Raw genomic sequence first — 22,806 nt, forward strand, 5'->3', positions numbered from 1 at the left:
TCGGAGAAAAATAGGGGACACATTTTTAAGGTGTTTTCTTAACATGTCGAGATGTCCCTAAATTACAATACAATAAACTCTTAGTAATCCGCGATCTTTCGCACTTTTTTATACGATGATGAACTGAATAGACAAAAGTGCAAAATATATTTTTAGACCTTCCTACGTCTTTCTTTCTTTTTCCTTCTTTTCCCAAAGACATCAAACCTTCCAAGGTCACGGAAACTTGACTAGTTGAAACCTTGTTCTGAAATCCACACTAACTACTAATTTTTAAACATACTCTACTTACTGATTTTTAGATCTACTCAACGTACGCACGTAAATCGGACTAGTTTTGAAAAAAATACCTTCCCTGTGGTGAAACCTAGCTTAATCTACATGCAATGTACCAGAGAGCCCAGTTATCACATCGTGAGACTGCAGTTTTGTTCTTTTCAGAACTCTTCGATCTGGAATAGTGAATAACCGATCTGGAGGCAGATGTCATCTCATTGAACCTGAGAGCGCCAACAAACTGGTAGATAAAGTGACTTTATCCTCAACAGCGATTGTCCGCATTATGGTGCAGTTCAACTCGTGAATTGAAGGCAAAGCTTGAGTATTCAGCAGTACTTTCACCTTCAACGAGATGACATCTGCCTGCAGCTCGGTTATTCACTATTCCTGACTGAGGAGTTCTAAAAAGAACAAAATTGCAGTCTTACGATGTGATAACCAGGGCTGTCTGGTACGTTGCATGTACTTCTGCCTTAGCCCTAGCTTAGGGGTGGTAACTTACTACTAGCTTAATCTGTTGCAGTTAATCTGTTGACATGATTTGCTAGCGTATGTATGTATTCGGTTTGCAATAATGAGCGATCCCCTTTTGGGCTTCTACATATTTTTTTCCCTCATACACTGTTATACTTTTTGCTATAGTTTAACTAGTATCGTTTTACCTAATTTGCGGATTATCCACAAATTTCGTTTTCCACGGTTACCCGTGGAACCCTATTCCGTGAATAACCGAGAGTTTTCTGTACTTAAAAAGGATAGTTGTTGGTTCCCTTTAAAACATTTTCTTTAAAAAATATAGCTGACTATTGAAGTTGCGTTTATTGCGCATGCTTTAACCTGTTCCTACCAAAAATCAAAATATCCTATGTGTCGATCAGACAAAAACACTTTGCTTATGTTCTTTTAACGCCTGGTTATTTCTTTTATTCCCCCTATGTTCATTTACCAGCTAAATATTTTTGATGTACTTTTTTCAATGTTTTTAAAAATACAAACTGTCTGAAAGATTAAAAAAAATAGTAGTTAAACATCAAAGTCATATTTATGTTTATTTCGATGAATGTGAAATACAAAAAAAAAGAAAAGTGTACAAGCTCGTAGAGCTGCATTTTAATCCTTGCCTACTTTCTTTTAGCGAAAATATGTGAGCATTTTTATTTGGTTTCGAGCTTTATTTATGCTTTAACTAAATTTCATTTGCAGCATTTTAAATATTTCAGAAAAAGAAAATATTTATCGTGCTATTTAAAAGAAAAATGAAATGGCAAAAGTTAAATTTCTACAACTGTTGAGCATTAATTAAATTGATTTCGCTTAATTAACATTTTTATCAGGAGTAAGACACATTTGGAGGAAGTATAATTCTTTATAGGTACTAAAAAAAGAGAATTTGCTCTTAAATTTCAGCAACATTTTTGCTTTTTTTTAAATCAAATTAATTGATTTCGGCAGTGAAGTTCCTTTATTTTAAAACATCGAATAAAGTGTTTTTTTTTTTCGTCTTTGGCAGCCTTAATTACGGAAATACTCATTACTAAGCATTAAGTCTACCTATTTTTTACTCCTCAACTTCCAATTTTGAACTTTAAAAATAATTAAATTTGCACTTTTATTTCCGCACCAGTCATTTGCATCAAGTATCTAGACATTTATTGAAAAATTGCTTTAAAAGAGAAGCAATACGTTTCGTAATTATTTCCGGAAAAACGATAATTTATTTCGGATTTTCAATAATGTTAAAACCAAGGTATGGAATTGCTGTTCTTACTCTTTACTTATTTTAAACGAAAACAAGCAATTTATTTAAAAAACATAATATATAAATATTTTTTTTTAGTAGTTTTGAGTAATCTATTCAAAAAAAAAAAGACTTTTTTTAAGCTTAATTCAAAGTAAGCTATGACTGATTATTGGATGAGTGAGAGATTATTAGTATAAATAGTTTCTTTTTATTAAGCTATGATTACGTAATGAGATTCACTGAGACTTGATGCTCACGTTAACTGCTGGTACAAATAAAAATAATAATTCAGCTACGCTCGATTTTGCAAACTTCCAATTTAAGAACATACAAAAGTTTACGAGCATTACTATCCTGAATTATTTCTTAACTGATGCAATGCTTTTCAATTTTACAAAATTTTTATTTCTGTAAATTTTTTAGTGGTGTCCATTAGTTGTGAAATCGTGCATTAACTGTTATTAATACGAAGACTATTAAAAAAAAAAAAAAACCTTAAAAAAATTATAAGTAAACCCGTAGTATAAAAAAATTCAGAAAAAATATCAACCTCAGAAATAGTAGAATAAGCAAAGTAAACGTCCTTTTTTTTCTTTATTTTTGTATTAGCGCTTAATAATTTCGGTATATTTCATTTTAGTTTTAAACGCATGAAGGGCACAAGTAGCTGTTAAAAAAAATTAATAAATAAATATCTTTAAAAAACAGAAAAAGAGATCTCTAATAGCATGCAAAATGCCAGCATGAGACTGAAATATTATTAGAAATAATGATGTGTAATAGCAAATATTACAGCAAAGAAAAATATATGTTAAAATGTGACATATATTCAAGGTATCAAATAATAAAAATGAATGAGTCATATCTATATGTGATGGGAGGAGGTAAAAAAAATTAAATTATTTATAAATTTATTTTTTAAGAAAGAGTAAATTTTAATGGAAATCTTCCAATGAACATTAGTTAAAACTTACACGTAAAAAGAAAGTTCCAAATTGCTACACCATTCAGAAAATTCAAATATTTAGCGAATAGCAGCATAGTAAAAATAGTTAAATGTGATTTTCAATTGTTAAAAGTGGTTTCTTGTGGATTTCTTTTTCCTTTCAGTTCTTTTAGAAGTTAAGTAGTAAAGTCAGTGAATACCATAAAGTAAACGGGTAAAATAAGAAAACCATACATAAGAAGTTACTAGTTTTTTGAATTCTTCCCCAATATTTTATGACGGTAATAAATTTTCAGATTTAGAAAAGTTCGTTTCTTAAATTAAATAACTACGAACCCATCACTATTTACTCAAGCAATAAAAAAGGGTAATTAAAATAATGTTTTGAATATTTTCAAATGTAAGTTCTGCAAAGGTGTAACAGGGTGTAGAATTTTTTTTTTTTTAATGATGAGTTTAAAACGCGTAATTTTGAAACATATTCATAAGAAAAAGTGTTAATGAATGTAGTTAAACGTGTAGAAAATTACAGTTCAAGAAAGAAAGTTAAAATTACAAGTTAAATTTGTCGCCAAAAAAAGGAGAGAAACCAATAAATTTTCATCTGCTGAATAATTGCTAATTAGATGCTCTTAAATTGACAGTTTTATTAAAATTATCAATGATTTTATTCATAAAATAATCAAAGAGAAAGAGAAAAACTAATTTACAAAAATAAAAGCATTTAGAGGTTATTTAAGAAGAGAAATTACTGTTTTTGCTAGATCTTAGTTTTTTTTCTCTATAAATTGCAAGTAATTTGTTATTGCTAGTTGTCTTCTCCAACATTTTTAATTACAGAACGATTCATTTCTAAACGCGGAAAACAAATTTAAAAAACTGGCATGCCTTTAATTACCAAAGTTCTAAGAAAATGTTTTTTTTTTCTTTTGTTCAAATGAATGTCAACTGCATCTGCTCTATCTCTAAATTAAATACAAATTAGAGGAAGATAAAACATGGTTCAAAATACTTACGGTTTTGAAATTTCAACAAATCCAGATTTAAAAATATTTACTTTTTCATAGTTTTCTTTAAATAACCCATCTCGACAAACTGACCGTTGTGCACACAAACTCGTGTTCAAAAGTCTAAACACACACAGTAAGATCAAACAAATCAGCTGGAAACAAAACCATATTTATCTGATATATCAGTGTTTTTTAAATATATTTTTCAATTAGACATACCCTGCTAAAAAAAGAATACGTTATATACCTTTATCCGTTACGTCAGGCTTTCCAAGTCAGTATAAAATGCAATATCCTTCATGTTCTTTTTCTTGAACTGTGGGGAAAATATATTACTATAATACATTATTTAATTGAATAAATATATATGTTTTGGTTTTAAGCTTAAATATACATCTCTTGCAAAGAAAACGAACGAAAGAGTTATTTGCATAAGAGTTTTAATATATATTGTTATTTATTAAGCATAGGGTGGCGCGTTTTTTGGGAGGAAAACGGATTGAGAATTACTCCTACTGTAAAGGAATTTACAGTAGGAGTAAATCTATTTACAGTAGGAGTTATTTCATCAAGAAACCATGACTCGAAAAATATATTGCCAGAGATGATGCACACGACATGAAAAAATTTAAATCGGGTATGTACTAGGTGCCCGAGTATGTTAATCAAAAAAAAAATTGTGTAATTTATTGAAAAAATATCTCCGATATTGGACGTATACAGTGATCCTCCTTAAGTCAAAAACATTCGGCCCCCTTTTTAAAGATGAATTGAATATCCGAGTTGACCAGTCTGTATCATGGGCTTATGTTTAAGTATACAGAAAATGGAATAAGTAAATAAGTTTAATAGCGATACAATGCTTTATATACAATAATTTATTACATTAATTGTAGATAAATGCATAGTTTGCTGTGTTTTAGGGTTTCCAATCCCCAAAACCCGATCCCGAATCCCGCAGGATATTTAGCGGGATTGATCCCAAGGGATTTTCTCTCAATACCGTGGGATTCCCAATTCCGCATTTTGTTTTTTCATTCGAGCGTATTCCCGCATTTAACGCTCATGAAACAAATATTTTCACAAGCATCATCTGAAGACTTAATCCTTTTTCTCGTATATCTGCAAGAAGAACAAGAAAAACTGTGTTTCTCATGTGACTAACGATGGATTTACCATTTAAAAACACAACAAAGATTGAGCACATTTTTCTGAGAATGAATTAGTATTTTCAATCGGGAGGTTTCAGTTTCCATTCGTTCAGCTATTGAGAAAATGCCTAAAACTTATAATCGTTTTCGTAAGCCATCATTAAAATTTAAAATTCAGTAAATTACTCTTTAAAAAAATAGAGAAAATCTGTTACATATTCCAAAACCCGCTAGAGTAGCCAGAATGCAATGTTGGAGCACTTCTCTAAGCTTAAGTAATGCGTTCAAAACTTTTGAGTTACAAAAAGTGCACTCCAAAGAAGAAAGTAATGAAAAATCTGACACTATTTATAGATTCGCACGACTTTAAAAGGGGCGACAGAATACTTCTATGAAACGCAGGATGACTCACATGACTGCTGTAAGTTGAGCTGCTCATGTTTTTGAATTCCTCTTTAAAGTGAGAGGTAAAATTAGCGAAGTTATCCAGACACTTTTACTGCGAGACTGCATCTTGGTGAAATGATAAATTCAAACAGTATTCACCCCTTGCTATAATGAATGCAATTTACGGATACAATGACCAACAGTAATGGAACAACAAGGGTTTTATCAATGCAAGTTAAATGGGAATACAACACAACACAGATCCAAGGGACATCGTTTTTGTCCGAAATTGGCAGTTCTTGAGCAGAAGCCCAGCATAAGAAAAGAAAAATCATTTCAAAAGGTGATGAAATTAATGTGGATTTTTTTAATGTGTCGACAATTATTTAATTTTAGTAAAACCAATTTCAGTGAAGCCACAACACGTGTTTTCATCAAGCGCATTATTTTTAGTGCAAAAAACCTTTACCATATCCCATACGAGCGGCACACTTCTACTTACAAAACGATAAATGCTAATTAGGATCTGACTTTGTAGTGCTTTACAATTGCTGCACGGAATTCAAGAAGTTTATTAATTCTAGTAATAAAAGCAGTCTTTCCCCAAAAGCACATTTTTTTTCTATTTGAGATAAAAATTTAATTTTTAGAAGAAAAAATTCAGTCCCGCAGGATCCCGGGATCCCACGAGATTGGCGCCTTACAATCCCGAAATCCTTCGGGTCTGGACTCCGGTGCGGGATTGGAAACCCTACTGTGCTTCAATCAATACGTAATTCTATCAGATGTTTGGGCATTTTAAAGTTTTATTCTGCTACGTATTTTCCTGACTATAATGGTCGATAGAGCATGTAAATTGAGCTTTTTCAAGAGTAGCAAGAAATTCTTCGATTGTTTTCTGAAGGTTGAGACACCACAGTTTTAGATGAAGTATTATCCAAAAAACATTTACAACAATTATGAGTAAAATTAAAAACATAGAAGATATCTTCATTATTTATATTTTTCCTACATTAATTATCGATTAAATTAATTATCCTATATGTTTCTGACTCATTTAGAAGAGAGCACAAATCAAATGCATAGCTCATACTTTCATCTCATTTTCGTATCTTGGTCATGTGGCAGATCAGAACCTATATTACATACTGCACCGGAAAACACAATTTACTGCTTTTTCCTCCAATTACAAGTCTTTTTCCTTTTCCAAGCTCTTGATTTTATGGAGAAACGTCATTAATTTTTAGTATGAATCTAAAAGTATGTAATTCTTTGCTTATATTCTTTAATAATCACTTCGCAATTTAATACTAAAATAATTTAATTTTAACGAATTAAATTAAACTTTTGGAAAGTACTAGAAATTTGAAAAAACAGAATAATAATGCATCTTCTGATTGCAATACCTAAATTAAATAATTTAAAAATTTTAAAGGAAATGCATATTTTAGCCTAATAAAAATCACTGCTTCATGATAAAAACTTTTGATGTTTAACCACATTTGCATAATTCAATTTTATTTGAATAAGAAGTAAGTGGTATCATTTTCATAGAACTGTATCCAATTTTTAGCTCAAACGAACCTGTTTTTAGAATTAAATGATTTAAAAGAACGAAAATTTCACGAAAAAAAAAACTGTGGGAGCATAAATTAAGGACTTTTGTTATTAAATGGACTTTCCGTTCCGTTTTCCATAAAAGTAATTTGCTATTTTTCTACCTTGAATAGAATTTTACGAATCGTTTCCTAAAATTGTTGAGAATCTTTTTAAACTTCAACCACTTATGTAGATATTTACGCGTGTTCATGTTGTTTTTACGGAATTGTATCTCTGTGTATGTATAAAAAAATGTGAGAAACATAATGATTTGTTGTTATATCCTAATATTAAAAATCCCCTTATATCGGAAATAAAAATAAATATTTCAAACATTTTTATTTGAACTACGTTTTAATAACAGAAAAACTAAATGCACTAGTCCCTGTGATACAGCCCTTTAAATGGTTTATGTTTATTTTGGGATTTATGCAGCATTATATTTAGAAATATCGCTTTCAGAATGTTTCATTCAAGAAAGCATATTTGATAAAACATCTCGTATTTTTTAAGATAACTCATCAAACAATAATATAAAAAAAAGCATAATTTTACAACTATTATATGTTTTTTTTTTTCTCTGCTCAGTTATTTATATACTTCTGCAGTTCCAAAAAAAGTTGGCGTTGTTTTTTTTATCAACTGCATCAAAAAACTTGGGGGATGTATGCAGCTAATGTGTACCCAGGTTGAGCATTGTCGTTTTAGTTTATTTTAGACTTGTTTGTACCCAAGAACAAAAAGGAAAAAGGTTTATTCAAAAAAAAAAAAAAAATCCTGAGTATAGCTAATCATACAAAAATTTAAGAAATCGAAAAGCTTAAGTTGACCGCTTATGAACTTAATGACACTAATAAGCAGTTTATATTTACCTGAAAATATGCTAAATGGTTATTTGGCTGTAGATCGGTAAATGCTCTTTATCAACCAATTTAAAGTTTTTAATTCCCATTTCCCCAAATTGAAGCTAAAATGCAGCAAGACTTTATGAAAAACGATTTAAATTATTCACAAAAAATGCTTTCTAATTTAAGTTCAATTAGAGAAAAACAAAAAATTAGTATTTAAAAAATATATATATGACATAAATTCAAAATTTATATGCTTTTTTTTTTTTTTTTTTTTTTGCTTTTTGTACAAAATTCATGAATCAAAATTTTTTCGCTTTGCATGATTTTGATCTCCTTAATCAGTTTAAAGACAAAAAAAAGATTTTAAAATAAACGCTGCATTTGCCTGGATTACCTTGAAAGTAAAAATTTGCAGAACGTATGGCCAAGAGAAAGTTTACCAACTTTCATACATAAAAGTTTTTCTGCCTTCGTATATTCAAGAGTGTTATCACATTACGCACATGCACAAAGAGCGCAGCATTTTATTTCTTCTCTGGGCTTTTTATAGTTTCAACTAGCCTGAACAGGGATGAAAACCGCGATGAGCGGCACTGATGACTGCTAGCCTTCAAAAGTCAATACATTAAGTCAAGTCAAAGTCAATACATTCATTTAGCAATTTTTATACGTAATTTGGTCTCTTTCATTCATTAGTTTGCTTAGTAATTCTTTCAGAAAAATGAATGTTAATGAGATTTTTTTCCCTTCATCTTTGTTTGATTATCTGCTCTCTGATACTTTATTAAATAATTTTTTTAATGTGATTTTTTTTGTCACTATTTACTTTTATTCATCAGGGGAAGTAAACTTAAAACATTTTCTTAGAAAGATAAAAGTGCAATAGATTTTTTTTTAATTCTAAATTTCCGTAGCCAAAACGTCCACTCGCCCGAATGCAGCCGAGATGAAATACATTTACTTTAAATAAAATGTATTTAGCTTTGTGTTCAGTAAAATCGGATAAAAAAGGAACCCCCTTTCTTTGTCGAGCCCGTTAAATATTAATGTAATCATCAATATTTTACTCTACTGCGTCATGTATGTATCGCTTCCTCTACAATATGAAATTTACTTTCAAAACTACATCATTACGTCTAGTTGTTTTTTTTTATCAAGGGGTTTTGTTTGTTTTTTTACTCCAATCCTTTCTATTACCTTCATATTCTATGACTTTCATGATTTCCTTTTTTTTTTGTAAAATTTTAATGTGCATATTAGCTGTATTGCGTCTACATTATTTTAAGCACACTTTGTAACTCCGAAAGTTCTTCTCTTTCCGTTCTCCATCAAGATTCAACTACTTCAAGTAACATAGAAATAAATAAATTTTTCCATTATCCTTATATATTATTTCTGTAGCCTGTTTTGGCTTCTACGCGAGATCTTCCTCAATTCTTGGTCGATTTCTTTGATTTACAGCTAATTTTAAAGCTAATCGTGCAGGCTTACTGACGAAAAATAGACCCACGGTCTAAAAATTGTTTTTTTTTCTATCAAAAAACCGGTTTTAAAAGAACTAGAATGAGGTTTTCGGTTAAATTTATAACTTTAACTTGCAGTGAGACCTACGAAGCTGAATAGCTTGATTGGCAGAGCGTTCGACTGGTAACCAGGAGAATGCGTGTTCGGGCCCACGTCCGGACAATCTGCAACCAAAAAATTAGATAAATATCGTGCATTACACGAACACTTAATATCAATGAATAACAAATATGAGGGAGTAGAATAAATGTTGGAAACGATCCTTGCTGTTACGAAAACTTGATGCAACGTGGAGCTAAATTGATTCTTAATTATAAGGCTTTTTTTAAAGCTTTGGCTCCGGTAAGAAAATTAAAGCATAATGTAAGCGAATATATAAGTATCAGGATTAAGATTTCAGACTACAATGGAATTGTTTTTTGTTCAGAAAAAAAATAATAAATCGTATATTGAAATATATAGATTCTTCTAATGAATTTTTGACTCTTTGTACAAGTAAAAAAAATTACTACCTCAATTTGAAGGGTAAAGTTAATTTTTTTTCTTCTTTTTAGTAAAAAACCAAATAGCCTGTCATATTTTTACTACATTCGAAAAGCTATGCTTAAAAAAAAATTAGTTCAAATTATTTTGTATTTTAACGGTTCTGTTAAATGATGAACACGTGTTGCCCATCTAAGTCATAACGGTTCAAGCAGCCAGCGATAACAAATTGTTAAAATTTTCAAAAATAAAAACACTTCTCTTCAATATCTTATCTTATATATTATTCGCCGCTCATTTAAAACTTTATCAGGCCAGCTAATGACGAAAAGTAGATTTAGGTCGAAAAATCAAGTTTTTCGAAACGTCCCATGCTGTTGTAAAACCTTGATGCAGCCTGAAGTTCTTATGCAGATTTTTTTTTAAAGCAAAGTTCTAATACAATTTTGCAATTTTTTGCATCGCTTTCGCCAAGAAAAAAATAAAATAAACCTGTGTGTGTGTGTGTGTGTGTCTGTTTAAATAAAGCTTAAAAGCACTGGATTTAGTTGTTCGGTTAAATAGATAATTATTTTTCGGTTGAGCGTTCGGCAATAAACTAATTGAACTTCGGGCAAGCTCCGGCTGTCCGACATAATAGCAAATTTAGATTAATATTACGCATTACATGTACTCATAACATACAACAGATAACACATGTAATAAAATAAATGCAATGGGAATGCTACTTGGTGTTTCGACTTTTTTATGCCGGCTACAGTTATCATTCGGATAAGTTGACTGTTAATCAAAGGGTGTTCTTCCTTTTTTTTAAGCGTTTGACTCCATCCAGACCACTAAGCAGACCACTAAGTATAAAAAAAGAATTAGATTTACCTTAAGGGAATCCTTTTTGTGCAGAAAAACATTTTCATTGTATGTTGAAATGTAGATTTTTCTAATAGCAGTGTTCGACATTTTGTACAAATGAAAAAATATTACGCCAAATTGAAACTACGAGTTTCACCCAGTAAAAATTTATTTTTTTATTCGAATACGATATAAAACATTGAAATTATTATCAATTTCATTAGTAAGAAATCATTTTCTACTCCTCTGCTTTCGGCTGAAAAAAAAAACATTTTGTCTACGTTCGAAAAATTACACTTAAAAAACGGACTCAGTTCAACTGTTTTTGGTTTTGAATTTTAGGTGTTCGATTAAAAGCGAAACATGTGCGGGCATTTAAGCTTGAACGGTCAAAGCAGTCTGCTGTGGGAAATAGTTCAATATTCAAAAATAAAAACACTTATTTTGTATCTAATCTATTATTTCTATAGAATATTTGTTTCAAACGATACGTGAGATCTTCCTCATTCTTTAACCAAACTCCATGCTTTACGAATAATTTTAAACCGTATCATGCTGGCTAATGACAAAACATAGACGTATCTTCTTATTTTTTTTCTGCTTTTTTGCTGTTTTTTACTACGCATTCTTTCAATGAATAGCATTCGAAACGGAAGGCGCAATTGCTAGGTTTGTTGGAGTATCGTGCTGTTAATCAGAATGGCGCAAGTTCGAATCCGTGCCAATAATGTTTTTCTTTCCCGTCAGATGCTCACATGGGCAGGACTGTATTTGCCGCAACCTGTTTTTTCACATGCACAATTACTGCATTTTCACGAGTCTTTCTGCCACACTTTTAATGATATTTATGTTTGCATTGAAAATATGCACAATCAAAAGGTGAGCGATGATTAAATTATCACAATGTTGTATTTGCGAGGTTTTTTTACTGATGTCTTCAAATTACATGCCTTCTCTTGTGCGCTTACTTTTTTCCATTTACTTTTTTCGGTTCTTCTTTATAATGTTCTTTCTGAAATTTTTAAAGAGCGAAATGCCTTATGAAACTATTTCAAGCACAGTGCGGAGTTCCGCTCGGGTCGACTAGTTATTTACTTATTGAAAACAAAATAATAATTAAGTAGTCAAACGAAGACTCGTAAAAGTAAGAACAATCAGTTTTACTTCTCAAAGTTGAAACTAATTATTGTAAACCGATAGTCATTGGCTTTCTTCTAACACAATAACAGCACAAATAAAATATCTTAATAGCATTTACCTGCACCGTTGTCAAAAAAAAAAAAAAAAAAAATCCAGCAACTGGCTAACTTTATACTGCTTACTGTATTTGCATTTCGTTATTGGATAATTTTTGGTTTATGAGTTTCTGTGTTGCGAACTATAAACTATGTAACTTTATTGTTTCTACTTTTATGGATATTTATCAGCAATGAAACTTAGCATTTATGACACAACGTCCGCACTAAATTTTATCTTCATTGCCTATGCGTGACTAACTTGAGGAGTAAGTAAATAAGTTTAATATAGAACTTATAGATAATAAGCAAAAATAAAATTAAAGTAATTGTTTAGAAGAATTATTTAATTACTTTGAACCTTTATCTTTCTTCCGTGTTTCAAAGCGTTTAACTGTTTTTTTTTTAAATTCAAAATCACATTTTTCACAACCTTAAAAATTAATTTTGTAAAAATAGTTTTTATCCAGCTCACAAACGAAATTATTATTAATAAATCAACACTTAAAAAGAGTAGTTTATTACATATACTAATTAATATACCTGGTTCTACGAATTTTACACCATGGTTTTTCTGTGAATTTATTATCATACTATTATTTGTTCCTAACATGAAACTCTTACCCTTCTTGAATGAGATTTTTAAATATTAAGACTCAAATTTAAAAGCATTATTTTCTACATATTTTGAAGGGCAAATATTTGAAAACTCGTATGTAACCTAAAATTACAGTTTTTAAATTAAATGAATGTAATAGTTTTAAATGAAAAGCAAAAATGTTATTCTATATTCTCCTACTAACTGCCTCGAGATTCGATTCTGATTCATATCGATTTATATTTAATGCAAATTTCCTTCAGGCGGCAACTTCAACATTCCATTAGCTGACATCAATGTAATGAACAATAGATATGCATTTCCAGCACAGTACGATGTCCATCCACATTTGGAGTTATTTTTAAAATGTATATTTATTTATTTTGATTTTAATCAAATCAAAACAGCTTAAATAACAGTACTTGCAAATGTCAAATGTTGCAGAAGAATAGTCCTTGCAGTTTTCTTCGTAAACTTTGGAATCTTTAGAATCGAAATTAGCTCACACCAACTACTTTAGCATTAATGAAGTTTTTCTCTTGCTATGCAGATAGCTACGTTGACATTTAAGTAATTTTCTAGGCAGGTGCTTAGGATCTCGCAAAAATTTCCTGCCCCTTTCTGGAAAAGTAAAAAAAAATAGAAATTATACGTTAGTATGAGTAGAGAGCTGTGTTTCTGTCGGTTGCCTATCAATATAGGACTGTAAATAGGGACAACTCTTGTTGCCATTTTGGATTTTAGGGGCGTTTTCTCAGATTTCGCTTTATATTTAAGAAACTATTTACTTGCGATTAAAGTCATTCCACCAACTAGGGTACCTTTGAGCAACTTTAGGTAACTTTGTGTTAATTCAAATTTTTTTTTACTATTCGAATTAAAAACAAAGCTAGAACGTTCGATAATACACTCTGTTGGATAGGTTATAAATTGGTTTTCTACTATTTATTTAATAATTAGAGAATATTTATCATTTACATGAAAGTTGATGCCGGTATATTGAAAAGTAGGGTTGCACAGTTCTAGTTCGAACTTCTTGTTATATTATGATTTTATGTGTCAGCAAAACTTTACTTTGCAAATTGTGAAATGCAACAAATCTAAAGATAATCTTGGATAACCACCAAAGCTTTAAAAGTTTTTCTTTTCTTTTGAGCCAGTTAATGTGACAATCCTAATAAACTAGGTTTGGAGTCGTAAAAGAGAGCAACTGTGCGACAAAAGTTACGCTAAATGGTTGCAGTGGTAAGTCAAATAGTAAACTTACCTTCTACTTTTTGTTTCTTTATTGTAGGTGTAAGAGGTGCAAAAATATTTAATTTTAAACTTAGTAAACTTTAAAAGACTGACTATTATATCTTGCTCTTGTCAGGAATCATTTTTATTTTTAGCTAAAGACTTCGGTTTAAAATTCACGAGCTTAAAAATTATATATATCCCCTTACCTCATATAGACTTTTTACAAAGCAGTCCAAATTATCAAGTTCAAAGCACACATCTAGATAATCAGTGTGTATGAATTGTTCAGAATTGCACAAAGCACAAAACGGCGAGACAGTCAGAGATTATGTACATTGTACACAACTGCTTGCATCGGTATTTATTACTTGTACAAAAAAGTTAATAGGTAAAATTATTTAATACGCGGGAAAAAAATAGCTGCTGATAGTGTTTATGAATACGACCTCAAAAAAATCAACAACTCTCGACTTAGTGATTTAAAAAAGAAAAAAAAACTTATTTTTATTTTCCATTAGGTTAATCATTTAATTTGACTAAGGGAATATACCAAAAAAGATAAGTACTTGAGTTTCTTTATAAACATACAATTTGGTTCTCTCTATTTTTTTTAACCATTTTTCTTCGCTTTTGTTTTAATGGGTTCAACAAATCTTTCAGCAAGTGGATTTAAACAGCCCTAACAATGTTCACGCACAGGATGGGAATAGAAACACATGTTGTGCTTCCACAATGCGTTTGAATACCTGTTATGAAAGGGTTCCTCACGATATATGCATTTGCACAATAAACATAATGTTAAGAGCTAAAACAATAAACGGTATTTTGTAATAGTTTTCCTACCTTCGTCTGGTATTTTTGAAAAACAATTTGCTTTTACCTGCAGTTGAATATTTAGCAATGCCTTAAAGTAATTTTTTAGCAAGTATGTGAAAATACTGTTTTAGCTTGAATATTCAACTTTATTGGAAAAACTATTCATTTTGGATATTGTCTACCTGTTAAAAAGTAAAGTTTATTTGCTTTCATATACTTTTCTTCTTTAAACAAAGAGTTTATATTTTTTAGACATATTTTCTCTCTCTCTCTCTCTCTTTTTTTTTTGGTTCTTAAACTGCAATAGTGGTGTTTAATTTTGAGTAATTTTGTCTCAAGAATATAACTTTTGAAGTAATGTGCCTATATGGTTGAATAATTTTTAATTGAAATCAATTAAAAGCTAAAATGTAAAATTCTAATATTTTCCTGTTATAAAATAAACCCAAAGCGCGTTCCTGTTAATATTTCAAAAGCTCATTTCCGCAGATACTAGGTTTCACCAACCCACGGTAGATTAAAACTTCTTTAAAAACCTTTTTTTTTAATTTTGTTTTTCAGCTGCCGCCTTTTAATTATCTTGGCAAAAAATGATTTTTTTTATGTTCTCATTTTTTTCTATAAGTCTTTTCATTAGATTTTACTCCGTATTTTTGAAACATGAGCGCTCACTATGTATGGAGATCGCAATGCTAACAGAACGTTTAAAACAAAATAATTGAACTGATGTAACCTATAAGTTACCGTTACATATTGACGATAAAACTGAAGAACGAGTATACACCGAAGGGCTTACTAGCAACATCTAGAGATTGAACCTTTACTGGTAATCATCAGTCGGGAATAGCCACAATCGAGCTGTAAACGGAGGTTTTCTCTTTAAAACTGACCAGAAAACCACACGATCAAGGAAATTCGAAGAAAATCCAAACTGGTAGCGTTTGAAAAAAACATTGTAAAAAATGTTTGTGGCACAAAAGTTACGGGCTCTCGTGCCCCCGTTATCGAAATATGAGGTCTTAAAGTCTGCCGAAGTTTTAAGTAAAGTCGCCAAATTTAGCGAGTTTCGTTTGGAAATGTAATGTACGGCGCGAATTCATTACTGCATTTGACACGATATCTCATTGCCATTTTCGGTCATATTTGGACGAAGTGCGTGAAGGACGTTATAAACAAATTCTTTACTCAGGGGTAACTATTAGGGGTGGGAGAGGGTGGAATCGTGGCGCAGACTGCTCCATTAAAATTTTTAAGAGGTTGTTTTTAGAGTTATTATTTTCTCGTCTAAGGGGAAAGGGTGGCTTTTGTTTTTGTGAGGTCTTCCAGGTATTGGGGGGGGGGGGGGTAGTTCTATCGCTCTTAGAGGAAATAGGCACCCCTGCTTTATTTGTGTCTGTGTAAAAGTTTAGAACCACTATCAAGCTCATTAGAGAAACTACAACTTTAAAACAATATTCAAATTAAGATTTATCTTATTATTGGTGATGAAAGCAGGCCTATTACTTAAGGGGGTCAGGAGTTGGTAGTTGACCCTCCTGGTATTTAAAGAAAAATTAGTTACATGTACTTGTAAAAGTGTAGTATGATAGGGGAGAGGGACCCGGGGGAACGCCGTCAACCGAAATATTGTTTTTTTTTTTTATTGTAAAAACAATGCAAATATTATGAAATTGCTTTTAAACCACTTTCTCTCTCTCTCTTGGCGAATCCCCTAAATCCTAAGGTGAGTCACCAAACATTTTTTTTTCTTTTCAACTATAGCAATGAGCATGTTTATGTTGCTTTTCGGTATAATAAGCATTTGCCGCGGGGAGGTAAAGAATAATGTCTGCATTTTTTTGCCATTTTGTCCCCTTTTGTGATTCAGCTTTAGGGTACAAGCTTGCTTATTTGGTTTTCGCTGAAAATTAAGCACGAAAATAATGTTATATTCTAACGTTTCTCTTTATGGAATCCGAAACGCGGTTCTTCAAATATCTCAAAAATTTATTTCTGCTGATACTGCACTTCTATTTCCCACGGCAGAATTTAACCTTTTCCCAGTAAAACTTTGAAGAGACGGGCTGGATATAAGTATATTTTTGCTTTTTAGTGGATTTTAAGTAGATTTCACTTTAGTACTTTCAGTGATAATTACAATATTATTGATATAATACATTTCTAATAAATTCTTATTATTGCTCTTATAAGTATTAATTATGAGTATTTCTTTTAGGTTCTGTGCAAAACCAATTTCTTTACTTAAAGCAATATGAATTTAAAAAAATAAAAATTTCTCATTGAGAAATTGTAATAAGCAGATTAATGAAATACAAATAAGAAATACAAAAAGAAAATAAAAATGAAATAATCCTGTTGAAAGGGAAAAAATATGCTACTGACTCTGACAAATATGATACTGAACAAAATAATGCTCAAAAGGTAGGAATTAAGGTAGGATTAAAGGTAGGATAAAAGGTGCACCAGGAATATTTCATCAATTTAAGTCTTTTTCAGATATTGCAACGGTCAAATTCCTTTGAAAAGCAAAATTACAAAGATGTTTCAAATGGAGGTAGCCGAGTTTGTAATAACCCAGACTTGTGCAAGTACCAGACATATTGTATCACGCCCGAGTATTGTGGTGCACTGATCTGGAAATGAATAAGTGATTGTAGTTTGGTTAAAACAAATCCTGTAAAAGATATTCCAGTATTTTTAAAAATGAATAAATAGCATGCAATATGTTGTGCATTTACGTTATAGCCACTTTTAGCTGTAGCGTAAGATTTTGTTTAGATGATAGGCGTTGTTATAACGAACGTTGACTATTAATAGTTTTTAAGAATAAAAATATCTATTTCTGTCTATCGACGATGTATTTTTCGACATCGATAATTTGAAGTGCATATTACACATCAAAATTATAGAAAAATTAGTTACAACTTACCATCTGTTGTTTTCATATAAGAATTTAATTTTTCTTTCCATTTTAAATTAAAAATTAAATATTTTTCCTCACAGTGGTCAGGTAATTAAAATTTATCCATTAGAGGACTATCCATTTTATTATCTGTATACTGTATGAGCTCAAATTACCCTGTTTTTTTGTACTTATTCATAATATTTCACCCAGATTATTAAGAAATACAACATATTTCATTAAAAAGAGTTAACGCTTGACACACTTAAAATACAGTAATATTCTGAAATATATTATTATCACGAATGAAATTTTAAAATTTAGATCTAATTTCGTTGTAAAGTTGTCGTTCCTCTGGATAAAGATTTCTACTTTCCACTTTATAGGCTTGATGGTGATTCTTTCACACGCACAAGTAAAGGATTAATGCAAAAAACCGCTTCACATCTATTGCAGATGACCCAAATGAGAAATGAGAGAGCCTTGAGAGATGCAGACGATGAAATCACGCGGTGTTTTCAATTTTTTGCCAAGTCTTTAAATTTGGCGACTTTTCTTGTGATTTCGGCAGACTTTAAGACCCCATGTCTCAAAAACGAGAGAACGAGGGCGCACAGTTCATGGCCAATATAATGTCTAAAAGGATCTTTCGAACTCGACCATTTTGAACTTTTTTCATGATTACTGCAGTCGTGTGGTTCCTTGGTGAGATTAACTTCACACTGTTAGTTTAAAAAAAATAGCACACCTGTAAGATTCCATATGCATATTGCGACTGATATCGTGATGTAAAGGTGCAATTTCGGATAATAACTGTAAGTTACCGTCTCAAACTATGGCTAAGACAGAACTGCAAGCATTTACTTAGCGCTGAATTACAACGTCGATAAACTGCAGTTCACTCTTTTTCTATTTAATCTGTTTGAAGTTGCGATATCTGAGAGGGAAGAAGATTTTCTGTTAGAAAAGGTGAGATTAATTAGTGAAATGATTTAATTAAGTTCAAAATTAATCGTATAAGCATATATATATATATATATATATATATATATATATATATATATATATATATATATATATATATATATATATATAGATGTTTCAAAGATATCAATTTATGCTTGAAAAATATTTTTCACTGCTAAAGGTTGGTTTCTGAATACTGCTACGCAGCGCCATAAAAACAAGTGGCACAGTTAGAACTTTTAGCATCATCAAAAAGGTAAATATTTACAGAAATGTATTCCGCGTTATTTGTTGTATACGTTTAAAGAGGTATAAATAAAGCCCTAGCAGTTTTTCTTTTTTGTAAAATTTTGCCTTTCTATAAATAAGCGGATATGAAATAGCGCATGAAAAATAACTTTTAAAACATGGAATATGTAAAACAATTCTGTAGCATAGAGCCGCAGTATACAAATGATTTTACGAAACTACATTTAAACATACATGTCTTCTACATACACTTCTAGATTCAATAAACTCAATATTAGCCTAATTTAATTTTAATTATGCATAACTAAATGTTGAGTAAACTCTTGTTTTTCTTGAACATTGCTTCTGATTTGGAGAACTTAATGAAAAGTTAATTACACAGTAATGGAAATTCTTTAATTATCTGCAGAGAACTTTCACAATTCCCTCGAGGGGATCCATTTATTGTAAATCCTTTACTTTCAATTAACTTAAGTCTACTTCAGACGTTTGTTAAAGTTGATATAAAACAAACCGGATGATTCATGGCTTAATTACCGAGTTACCAGCTCAGCTAAGCGGTTGTCAGTGTTTTAATAAGCATAATAAAGTAACGAATAAATGGCGCAATTTTTAAGCAAGTGCTGTAGAACACTAAGCCGTTTTTAACTTAGATATTCAGCTCAACTTTAAAAATGTAATATGAATTTAAAGGAAATATTAGCGAGGAATAATTTTTATAGCTTCAATTTAAATTCGTATCTCAGTCATAAATATGTAAAGACGAAAACAAAAAGTTAAAATTTTTAAGAATATTTTTGCTATGAGAAAAACAAGATTGCGCAAAAAGGTTTAGGAGTTAAAGTTCGCTACGAGCACGAGATTTAACCTAGTTGAACAAGATCAGTATTCGAGTGTGCAGATGAAAGTATATGCTGGTTGTTTGCCAGTGCGTTTGCTGTAAAATACACTGTAAAAAAAATCCGTAAAATTTACGGAAAAAAACTGTCAGCCAGGACGCCAGTTTTCTTCCTTTTATTTTACAGAAATCTTCCGTATTTTTATTATTTATTCAAGCTGATTTATTTTTTTATGAAGATTAAAAAATGAAACTATACTTTCATAAATATATTTCAATATTTACTATACTACTACGAAATACATGTATACAAAGGTAAATTTCCGAATATGCCTCTGTAACAGATGACAAAAAAACATAATAATAAAATAGTGATTAGGATGCAATGAAATGGAAGTTGCAAACGATTTAAGACTTACTCGCTTTATATAAATAAATATAAGATCAAAAATTCGAGCACGAGAACCAAAATCCAAACACGCGGGCGGAATTTCGAAGATTCGAAGAACAAAGTACTCGGTGAGGCGATGGTAACAGTTAACGCTTATAACCGGTTACAGATTCAAAAAAAACAGAGAAATCCTGTATTTTATTACGAACAGTTTTTTTCTGTAAAAAGTACGGATAACTTCTTCAAAATTTACAGTTTTTTTTTTACAGTGTACAGGTAATTTTCACTGTTTAACCACTTTGAGGACGAAAGTTTTCATACCTTTTTCCTCTAAATTTAAATGTCAATATAGTTTTTAAAAAAATGAATTTTTACGTCTTGAATTCAATAATTTTTCGCAATCACTAATTGCGATAGGACCGTACTCGTTGGATTTTTCTTTCTCCAAATGGAATGGAAACGGCCAAGAAAGTTGCAACCGCCATATTATTACTGCTTATATTCTAGAATAGGAATATTCATAATAAAGAAAATGAGGATTAAGACGCGGTAATAAATATCAAGATTTTATGGCCGATATGCACCAATACACTTATTACAAATATTATTTACAGCGTATAACGTTATGTATTTAATTTTGTATCAATCATAAATAATATAAATTAGCAATCTGGAAGTTTTGTCTTAAATGATATTTTGCTGTTAAAAGTCGGGTATAATATATGTGTTTTTTTTTTCTTAAAAAACATAACTTTACAAAAAAAAAACTTTTTTGGTGTAAAGTCATCTTGAGTTAAATCTTGACAAAATGTGAATAAATTCAAGTGGAAAACGATTTACAACAATGGAAACGAAACTTTCTCTCTCTAAATAAATATTATAAGCAACCGTCGTCATAGTAATCTGAAAAATCAGAACAACATCAACTTTGGTCAAGTGAATAAATAAGCAATTCTTGATTGTTCAAAAATTTTGATTTAAAAGGGGGACGAATTATTAATACCAGAAGTTTTGCTATGCAGTGGCTTTGTTCAAATGAGAGAACTTGCAATCTCTCTTATCAAAGTGAGAGTGTTGGCATATCGGCTACTAAGGAAAAGTGACGCAATGTTCTCATTCTTTTACATGGTAGATGATACTGCTTGGCTTATTGGTTATTTTGTATTGTAAAACTAATAAGGACAAATTTTGAGTGAAATAAGTTTCAAATTAACTTCGTATTGTTTTGTAAATTTTATAGTGTTTCTTGTCTTTTTTTTCTTTTTTTTCTTTCTGAAACTACAATTTCTGCGCCCTTTTAAAAAATTGTTTATTTTGTGATTCATTATTAATTAAGTCAAAATAATATCTCTCACTGTAATAATTGTTATATATAAAAACCTTTTAATTGTATAATTTAAAGGGTATTTATGGATGTTAATTTAATTGTATAGTTATTATTAAAAGCTACACTATATGACCAAAAGTATTAGGACACTTTAAAAAAATTCACATTTTTAAAGATTTCTGAAGAAATTTAAGACCAATTGCTTTGTAACTTTTGTCACATAACAAGTATGCTCCAGCTGTCAATTTTGAGTAAAAATTATATCACCCTTGCGTTTCGTGGGTCAGAAACAAATTGAGGAAAACAAAACTGTTTTTTAGTCATCATACAGTGTGGTTATAAAATAACGTGAGGTGTTCAGAGCCCTTTAGCGAATGAAGTAGTGGACGAAGCATTGACAAATTTCATGGACATGCACAGTAGACCATGGGATTTGGATTTCTGAAATAAAAAAATAGTACCAAAAATAGCCACCAGGGGAAAAATTATCGTTAAAAAAGTGTATTATTGTGACTGTGGAAGGTTTAAATGCTAACTGATAAAATATGCATTAATTTTATTCACAAAATAAGATTTGTACCAACAAGTGAGGTTCAATATGACCAACATCGAGGTTTTCAAGGTACTGCATACAATGCACAATATTTTCCACACATCTGGGGGGGGGGGAGTAATTTCGCCTACTTGTAACATTTTTCTAGTTTTAAAAGTTGAGATATCAAGAACATGTCGCAGATACACAACACCATTACGAAATCCCCATGGTTAAAAAGCACAAAGTGAAAGATTGGTCGACTACGGTCTCTATACCGTCGGAAATACTAATGACTAATAAAACTGCTATCAAAGAAATGTTGCTGCTGTACACTCAGTACCTAAAGCCCAACATGGGTGGTGCACCATCTTACGTGAATATTATTCAGAAATTTCTTCCTGACGACTTTTGGTAAAATTCTTCTCTTGTTACAAATTGAAATTTCTTGTTGGTTTTATTGAACCTCATTTGTAAGCAACGATTATTTGTAGCAAACAACTTGATGCGTGCTTCTAATTGGCACTTATTTCTTCAGTATTCGCAAGTAATACAGTTTTGAAGCGCAAAAATTCCCTCTAATGGTGACTTTTGGTACTGGTTTTTATTCTAGAAATCGAAATCCCATGGTCTGCTATGTAGGCCCATGAAATTTGGCAATGTTTCGTCCAATACTTCACTTGCTAGAGGGCTCTTAAAACATCACGTTATTTTATAACCATCCTGTACATCGTTAATAATCCGAGAAGTAATCCGAAAATAAGCTGTAAATTTCAGAAATTAGATAGCTTACTATGTACAATCATTTTCCATACTTTTGAGAAGGTATCATCAATAGTCACGAAAATATAAGCATTTCTTTCAAAATTACAAATTTTATTTGTAGGTATTTG

This window comes from Uloborus diversus, chromosome 5 (genome assembly GCF_026930045.1).
Source record: "Uloborus diversus isolate 005 chromosome 5, Udiv.v.3.1, whole genome shotgun sequence".
NCBI lineage: Eukaryota > Metazoa > Arthropoda > Arachnida > Araneae > Uloboridae > Uloborus > Uloborus diversus.